At 37.3% G+C, this 8941-nt stretch overlaps 1 long non-coding RNA gene across 1 annotated transcript; it reads left to right on the top strand.

Annotated features, from left to right (window-relative positions):
- Positions 1-313: 313 nt before the first annotated feature.
- On the top strand, positions 314-7580 carry LOC109365432. Its single transcript, XR_002111037.1, has 3 exons — positions 314-810; positions 1176-1299; positions 7089-7580. It is a non-coding gene; the product is annotated as an uncharacterized LOC109365432 (long non-coding RNA).
- Positions 7581-8941: the final 1361 nt, after the last annotated feature.

Raw genomic sequence — 8941 nt, 5'->3', positions numbered from 1 at the left:
GCAGTCAATTACACACAGAGGTTTTAGGCTATAATCTATATTTCTAGCTTTCTGCTGCAGACCCAGCTTGAATGGAATACTACCTCTGAGTCTTTCCTTGCAAACCAAGATTTTTAGGCCTTAAACCTGAAAAGAAGACAGTTTACTTCATCCTTCACCAGAGAAGTATTTATCTAAAATATATTTCAGAGGTCAAAATGGGGAAAAAAAATGAAGAAAGAAAGAGAGAAAAAAAAAAGAAAAAAAAAGGAAATAAAGAAATAAAGGCCTTACTATTTTCTATTTTATTCTCACTATGCTTGCAGCATGTCCATAAATATAAAGAACAATACAAAGTTTTTATAGTGGTTTCAATACTTTCGCTCATAGATACAAATTTCCCAAGTCATAGACCAGTGCACACAAGACAGAGGAGGGCTGAAGACCCCTGCACTGGTGCCAGAACACTTGCAGGCTGACAGTATCCTGATCTGTGCTGAGAGATGAGTGTTCACAAGAGGCTGTGCCAGAGAAGCGCAGCCAGGAAGGGGTGAGAAGGGAGATCTGCTCAGAGAGAACTGCAGGTTTCAGTGTTTTCTCTTGCCTTTTGCTCTGCAGCAGTGAAGGTGTTGGATGCTCACTGCCTGCTGTGCAGCACAACTCATGGATAATGGCCCAGATTTTCTCTCCAAAGAAGCTTTTGGAAACTGTATTATACCATCAGCATGGTATTAGATATTCCTTGCCAGACAATCCCATTGAATGCCAGCTGGAATAAGATTAGCTCCTCCTGAACCTGAGACATGAAACAATGGCTGCCAGAGACTCCTGGTAAGCATTTAATTTTGCTTGGCTTCCTTCAGGATGGAATAAGCCTTCTCTTTTATAAACTACGTGGCACATTCATCTGAAATGATTTTCCTCTTGAGAAATTGCTCTGAGGATATTGTTTATAAGCTGCTGACCTTTAAATGGTCTTCTTGTTTTGTTAACATGGTTCTTGAGTATTTAAAGCCCCAGGTCACTTTCACTTCTAATTGTGCTTTATTATTCTCCATTGTTGCAGAATGTTTCAGTCAATTTAACTAGAAGGGAGTCTTAGACTCTTCCTTAATAGGTTGGATTTAGGTCATAACAAAATGAACAATTATCCTTGCCTATTTTATTAATTTTAATTTTGTCTGATTTATTTTAAGTTTTGGCAGCTGCAAGCAGAGTTTATTGTGGGTTAGCAGGAGGAAGTTCTCTGCTGCTGAGAATGAAAGAGAGCTGAGGGAGAAGTATGGAGTGGGGGGAGCTGAATGCCACTAGGATTTTGAGGTAATTCAAAAGTTCATATATTTATGTTAGAGAAAGTGAAAATTAATAAAGCCAGTCTTGTCTGGCATTCAGATCTAATGGTATTCGTCCAGTAGTGTAGATACAATTTTGTTGAGCAGAAAGTAAGCCCACATTCATTCCCAAGCAAGATTTACTAATTAGAATCTAGTGGTAAAGTGTTAGACCGTAGTTCATACGAAATCATGCAACTTCCAATTAACAAATGTGATTACGAAACATATAAAACACATTACTGTAACTTCAAATGCTCTTTTAATAACACTCTTGCAGAGCTGTAAGATGCCAGTTAGCTTGCTTGCTGCAAGCTTCAACATGAAAAGTGGCTGATGTTTATTTTTAATTCTGATTGTTCTCATTTTCTCCCACTCCATCCTAATTCTGTCTTTCTCTTCTTACATCCTTTTTGCTCACTTTCTTCTCCTACTCTACTCTTATTCAGCTTCCTTGTCCTTCTAGCACATTGTTCTCTATTTTAATTTTAGATACTACCTTATTTCAATTGCAGGATAGTTGCTATTTCAGATGGTATGAAATCTGTACAAGGGGATTTGACTCTAGAGAAAAATTTAGGTGCTTGCAGTTCCTCAAAGTTCAAAGTTTCTATCTATCAAGAAGCACCTAACCAAATGCCATTAACATCTAGGGTACCAAGGCTTTCACTTGAAAGCTCCCTTTTATGCCAAAATTTTCTTCACCTTGAGTCGCTTATAGTTAGTCAGTGCCATACTATGATGACAGCTCAGATAAGAATCTTTTTGCCTGTAAGCCCTTAGATCTCTGATTCTTCAGTAATGCAGAGTTCATGATGCAAAGATTTGATTCCTCACAAAAAATATAGTTGTTTACTTTCCTTTCACATACTAGGTTAAATGCCACGAGGTGCCTATGAAACAGACCGAATTCCTTCCTAAGTCTCAGTAGTTTAACATCTTTACCTCCTTTGTTCTAGAAGAGCGCCCATGAAAATATAGGTAAAGGACGAAGAGAAAAAATTGCATTTCCAAATCAATCTGTGAGTGTGTCTGAGAACCAGGAAATAGGAACAGGGGTGCCATTTTTTTCTCTCTGTTTTTGTTTCTGAAAGGAAATTTCACCAAGTTTCTTCTCATACTTGCTCTCTTGCTTCATTCCTGTCTGCAGCAAGGAAGAGCTTCTGCTGGATGTTGTCTCTACTTCCCCATTTCAGCCTTAGGCAAGTGTAGAATGGTGGCTCAGGAAACCATGTAGGAAGAAGAGGGCAGCAGAGGAGCAAAGTGACTCTAGGTCTCCCATTTCACTGTTGATGTTTGTACATGTGTGGGCGAGTGGTGGTGGTGGTGTTAGGAGCATTAGGGGTGTTAGTAATGTATACCTGAATCTAATTCTGATATGGTAACATGTGAAGGTTGTTCTAGGTACTGACTTCCTTTATGAGTTCTGCCTCTTTCTCCTTCCAGCCATGTGATGGCTCTATTTTGCTGCAGTCTTCCTCATCCTCTTCTTTCATCTCCTTCTTAGTAGGAGATTCTTTTCTTACCAAATGAGCTGATTTTTGCAGCCATTGTTTTGTCTTGTATATGAGGGCAACTCATACCAGCACAGGTTGATTCTCTGTTTTAGATCTAAGGGTTGGAGTGACCACAGGGCCTGTCACAGGAAGTGAGCAACAGCAGAGTCTGTTATGGGAGCTGGAGCATCAACAGCAGTTTATGCTGATGTTTGGCATTTGTGCTGCTGACCAATTCCTATGCAAAAAAAAAAAAAAAAAATTAATAATGGAGATGGATAGAATGGGTATTGTGTTGTTCTGTAGTAGTCTAAGAATAATAGCAAAAGGATTTTTATTTGCAGAACTAATACTTTTTAGTAGAACACTTCAAAGAGTTGAAAAATTATGGCATGTGTGCAGTTTTGCCGCATAACTAGAAGAGAAGCAGCAGAAAGAAGCTCTGTGCATGGTGAGAATCATGCAGTACCTGCTCATGGATTGAGTCCAACAGATACAGCTGTTGAATGACATTAAGTAGTGGTGGGATTCACCTCACTCAGTGCTAGACAACTCGTGTGGTTGTGTCTGGAATAAAGGGCAGGTGCAATTTAGAAGTAATGAAGTCAGTTCTAGCTGGTTTCGTGTGCTGTTTTAAATGGGTTGCTCTGTAGAACTTCATATTCCCTTCATGGCCAGTGAAGGGAACACAGACAATTAGGTCACATTAGACCATATGCTTTTAGATGTCTACCTTTCAACAAATCTTTCGCAATGAGTTTTACTTGTAGGAGGATCATGTGGTGATTGGCAAGCTGAACTTGTGGTATATAGGCCAGACGACAGATTTTGCCAGGAATCAGGCAAGGATTGAGAAGCTCAAGACTAATCCTGAAATGCTAAGCATCTCCTACTTTCACTAAGGGGAGAACACTCGTTTCATTCAGGAAATTCTTAATACCAGCAAACGCATGCCTTGTTGGGAAGATCTTGTAAACAATTAGTATAGTTTATTGTGATAATATAGCACCTCATGGTGGAAATAGGTTAAAGCTTTAAATTCATAAACTTTGTAAATAATAGTGGTAGCAAAGGAATTATTTGATCATTGTTTTGAGGGATATATTGGATGATCAGTAACTGGGTGACAGTATTAAGATCATAGAAGTTGCCAGACTGAATCAAAACAGTAGCGTGTGAAGGGTTTTTCTACAGATAATACAATATCACAAGTGTTTTACTGAGTTGCATCTTAAAAAATGAGGATTCTTAGCTAAGGAAACATTTGTTTTGTATATTTGTGTGAGTTTTCGTGCTGTGTTGGCAACCACCAGATACTTTTTTGGTCATCCTAAGTTATTACATTCATTGATTAAATTTTTGCTAGTAAATATAACAGATCCAGGGCCATTGTCTGCCTGAGGGCAAGTGTTATGGCACATCTTGCATTTCAGAAGGCCAGGAAATGATCTCCATCCCCAGGACTGATGGTACCATCTGGCTAACATTCAGACTGCCACTTCACAGTGGAGTGTGTCATAATAAAACAGATTGGCTTTGTATTTCCTGAGGACTCAAATAGTAGTCCTAGGGCATAATAATTATTTTCTTTTTTTCATTATTATTATTTTTTCCCTCGAGGTATCTGACATAGCATGAGCATTATGTCAGAATCTACTGGGGACATGTCTTTCATGGCCTGGAGAGCATCTGGAAATATCTGGGCCTTTGAGGATACCCTTAGATGACAGAACAGTGCAGAAGGAGACAAACTGGTGTTTTATCATCTATACAGGTTGTTGTGCCCAAAGGGAACTACTTCCAAATATTGCCGTGCAAGAAAGCAAATTGATGCTGCTGAGAAGAGTGTCAAGAATTAAGATAACACTTAAGCAATTGGAATGCCTAGAGGCTCACCAACTCTGGTCCACTTTTTACTTAGCAGTGTAGAAACCCTCAGTGACAACTTGTCGCAGTGAATTTTGAGTCCAATTATATTTCATCAGAATATATGTATTTTTGTAGCAGTTTTCAGCTGGGTAACCGTTGATTTCGTTAAACATTCTTTGCCTCTAATGCAATGGCAGGGGATAAAGCAGAGCACGTGGCCTGTACTTGTGCGGCTTGCCCCATCCCTTGAGGTCTTCAAGGCCAGGTGCATGGAGCTTTGCCAATTTGATCTACTGGAAGATGTTCCTGTCCACAAGTGGGTTTGAACTAAATGATATATAAGGTTCCTTCCAACCCGAATAGTTCTATGATTCTGTGATATTGTGATTCTTTTGTTTCACAGACCTCTGCCATTTCCTCTCTTATGCAAAAACAATTGGTTGAATTTTGGACTATTATTTGGACCATTTTGGGTAGAAAGTATTTTTTTATTATGTGCACACAGGTGTGCAGCAAAGAGAAGAATCTGACTTTTAGACATTACTATATTAGAAACCATGAACAGTGTTGTTGTTTTTTTTGTTACTTTCTGTATCAAAATCTTTCCAGCTTTATGGTTAGTTCCAGTACCTGCAATATTTTTTAGGGAAATGCATAGCCAGATGTTAGCTTAGAAAACCTATTTGGTCATTTGATGTTTTATATTGATTTCGTGAACTGCCATGCACTAAGGCAAAACCTCTTAAAATGGCTACACAAAGTAATCTGTACCCTCACAGCTAGGCGTGAAGTTGTTTTCATGGAGGTGAACACATGCTGCTTTTGTGCAATTTGGAATGTTTGGTACTACTGGAAACCAGGTCATTCGAAACTGTGACATGTAGCTCAAAATCCACTGTTGAAATTCCAAATGCAGACCTATCCTGGCTTTATTTGAACCATCTTGGACCTTATTTTTTCACTGATATTATAAACTCCACTGTAAGTGCTGTATATACTCCTTCCTTTTCCTTTATAGTAAATCTATAAATAGTATATCTATAAATAGTAAAAGACAGCAGGTTTAAATGTGGTGCAGTGTAGGATTGAAGTACATCTGTGACTTACCTGGCAGAAATGTTGCTCTACTTTCAAGGGCTTTTTTTCCGTAGGCCTTCTTAATGACAGAATTGAGTTTATCTTTTAAAAATGCTGCTTTTAAAATTATTATTTTAGAAATTCCTTCCATATTAGTCCCTACCATTTGTCTTTGTAGTTGTGCTTACATTTTAGACTAAACAAAGTACCATGCCTTTGGTAAACAAAGAAGAGATCCGTGAGGAGTCTAAGAGTGATAAGATATCAAATTGCAAACTATCAGACACTGTTCGCTCCAGAAAATATAAGCAGTTAATGTTTTGTTTCAAATTACATTTAGATGATCTATTTATATACTCAATATAATCTGTGCTGCCATTGCTTTTCTACAGACTCTATATAGTGAAGTTACTGTTGCTTGGGGAAACAATAATATGTCCCCTCCTCTACCTCCATTACTGCTTTATGATCCACAGAACTTACATTAAGTCATGAGTTTGCACATACCTCAGAACAGAGTCCAAATCCAATAACTGTTGTTGTGAAGTAGCTGAAATGCTTTTTTGTTAAGAAAAGAGTATTCTCCTAATCTAGTTTTGCATATTAATTCTAAATATGAATTTGCAATTTCATATTTGTTTTGCATGCTATCTAAAATACCTAAAAGTGGGAAGGAAAATCATACAATTTGCAAGAATAATGAGAATAAAAAAAGAATAAACAATATTTTAAAATAAGAGTGAACTACAAATGACTTTAAGAGTTACAAGATAATTAGGAGGAGAAAGAAGAGGACAATAGAAGGCAAAAAAATCCCCAAATTTTCTGTGATCTGAGGCTTTGTATCTCACATTGCAGTCCATCTCACTGGAATAACACAAAGTATTAGAAAGACGAGAAGAATAGCATAAACACTTAGTGTAACTGCTCACCCCCACTGTGTGTTCTTACAAACAGCATCGTGATATTTCCTAAAGAACTCTCCCTAAATCAGTGTAGTTTAAGACTGGCTTGCCACAGCAGAGAGGAAAGCCACCTCTTCTGTCTTAGATACTGTCAATTTGCTCATTGTGAAGAAATGGGCAACAATTAGAAGCTGATTAGAAGCTTTGGGGCAAAGTCTTTTCCAGTGAAAAATGCAGTCTGACAACACAAAAATATTTTACACTTTCATGTCTAGAAAAGCTACCAGTTTTGTCTTTGTTTCTTTCTAACTTAATTGCTCATAAAGCTTTTATAAAGGTGGACCTATATAACGTGTCTCAAGTGTTAAAGTTACGGAATCAATGCTTTTTCTTCAGTGTCTCTTGCAATTACCTGTTTATTTTCCTTTTAGTTTTAGGTCTTCTGTGAGACAATTTTCATTGCTTAACTTGGAAACAGTGCATCGGTGCAGTATTTATAATCTGTGAAGATTGGCATTTGCCTCATCTCAGCTAAAGACATTCAGCTCACAGATAATAAAACGTTCAAAGAATTTAATTGACTCCCCCGTCTGATCCCTTACTGAACTGGTGGTGGCCTTGGGCTTGTAGCTGAGCTTAAGATACAATTATGTGTATTCAACCTATGTCACATTGCGACCCACCTAAGCATCTTATTTCACATGCAGCCATATGGAAGGAGGATGCTAAGGCTATATAATATACTTACTGCAATTTTGAGAACTCAGATGGCACAGCAATTGTTCCCAAACCCTTAGCATCCATGAATGATTTGCATTTCTTCAGGGAGCTGTTTTCCTGCAGGACAAATAGCAGTTGGCAGTGAAGTAAGCTTAAAAGACTAATTTCATTTAAAAGCATGCATTCTGTTACAAATAAATACTCTAGCATTAACTGGAGCTGTGAATCTTAAAGTGTGATAGTACTAGGAAAATCTACATTTTCAGATATTCTTTTGAAATATATGATTAAATACTAATCAGGGAAATAGAAGAAGGTCACCTCTTTTTTATTATCTTAGTTACATGATTGTATTTTTGTCAATCCTGCTTACCAGAGAGTGTAATACTGAGAACTTGCATTCCCTCTCTTCACGTGAATTAAAACTAAAAGATCCAGAAGGCTGCGTTTCAATGGGATGCTGATTTCTTTACCCTTTGATGAATTATATGATTTTGAAGACATACCATATGCCTTTGCTTATTTCCCAAACACTTTCCACAGCTAGTAGACCCTCAAAGATCTGATAGCTTTTTCTTCAAAAATGTGATGTATTTGCATTGAAAATCCAATTTATTGCCAAGAAAACCTTGCAAGAACAGACGCTGTTCACCTCTAGCTGTATTTGCTGGCTCTTTTGAGGTTATCTCAGGCACATAATAGGCATTATCAGCACATCCATTAATAAATGTCTCTGAGGCTAAGACAGCAGAAATGCTTTGCCCATCAGAGCATATTACAGACCCGATAACCGGTCTACAATGCTTTGCCTTTCTTGGAAGCCATATCAAAATAAAAGAAGACAAATTAGCAGTTGAAGCCTAAAAGGGGAAGTGTTTTGTTATGTAAAGTACCATAGAAAATAGTAAGGCATCTTGATTAAAATATCCATTATTCTATACATCTGTGTATCATTTTAAAGGTCTTATGAGTACAGTTTTGGTGGGGGGTATTTATTTATGGTTTGTAAGTTCAATTTAAACGACATCATGCTGATTCTGTTAGTGAATTTCAGCCTTCTGATGCACTGATCATCTCACATTATCACTCCATGGAAGGAATGCTGATTTTGCTGTTTAAATTTTGACTAAAAGAGCCATCGCACAGGATAAATTCCAGGTTCTGAAGTAACCTTCCTTTTTCTTTACTACTACAGACTTTTTCAAATCAATTTTCTTAAAATTTAGTAATTTTATCCTTGGTGGTGATTTGTATGAAAATCCCAAAGCAAACACTCTTCAAGTCTTTGTGTAAAAATTCATTAAAGCGTGATGTTGATGTATTGGCAACTTCAGATCCATTGTCAAAACCTTGCTCAGAGGATTTCACAGTTTAAAGTTTGGAATCACATCCATATTCAACAAGACTTAGTGCCTATTTTTAAAATCTATTGATCTGTGCTTATTTTCAGTGATCTTGGAATACTTGCGTTTGCAATTATGATATATTTTCAGGTGCCATATTTTGCTATATTTCAGATGAAAATAAGCCAAATTCTTTTTGTTTTATTCTTTCTTCCAGCTGT

Source organism: Meleagris gallopavo, chromosome 1, assembly GCF_000146605.3.
Source record: "Meleagris gallopavo isolate NT-WF06-2002-E0010 breed Aviagen turkey brand Nicholas breeding stock chromosome 1, Turkey_5.1, whole genome shotgun sequence".
Taxonomy (NCBI): domain Eukaryota; kingdom Metazoa; phylum Chordata; class Aves; order Galliformes; family Phasianidae; genus Meleagris; species Meleagris gallopavo.
Note: the sequence above shows the minus strand (reverse complement) of the source record. Positions and strands in the feature narration are given on the sequence as shown.